This window comes from Plasmopara halstedii (assembly GCF_900000015.1).
Source record: "Plasmopara halstedii genome assembly, contig: Scaffold_430, whole genome shotgun sequence".
NCBI lineage: Eukaryota > Oomycota > Peronosporomycetes > Peronosporales > Peronosporaceae > Plasmopara > Plasmopara halstedii.
The window spans coordinates 108,215-108,768 of record NW_020187350.1 but is presented as its reverse complement, the minus strand read 5'-3'; positions in this window follow the sequence as shown (position 1 = coordinate 108,768).

Sequence of the window (554 nt, the reverse complement as noted above, 5' to 3'; positions counted from 1 at the left end):
GAGACTGGTCGCTTATCGCACCACGAATGGTGCAAGCGCGACCTTATCAGCTCCCGACAGCCAAATACGACATGGTGATCGAGATTGGCAGGGCCCTAGCCAAGACCCGCACCCAAAAATCATGACATCAATGGCTGATGCAGGTCATGGTAATGCAGCGCTCGACCAACTATACGAACGATTCGAAATTGGTCAGATTTCTAAGCTTATAGGCGGTAATCTTCGCGTCAAAGTGAAGACAAAGGATGCTTGTGTGAACACACACACCACGATCAACATCCTTGGGGGCACTTTTGCGTTCAAGGAGTTCGACATACTAGGCGACAATGTAAACATCGACGTGATCTTACATCGACTTTTCCTCCTCGGATGTCAGCCCGTGTACGACACCTTTCGTGAGGTGAACCTTGCGACTGGGATAACATCAGCAATATGGAGAGTTGACTTCTTGTCCAGCTCATGTCCAAGCGCGTTGATGATGAACGGAGCTGTGTGTGCCCAAGTGCTGTCTGACAGCAAACTTCATCCGGCACACGGCAAGAATGCTCCCTTCG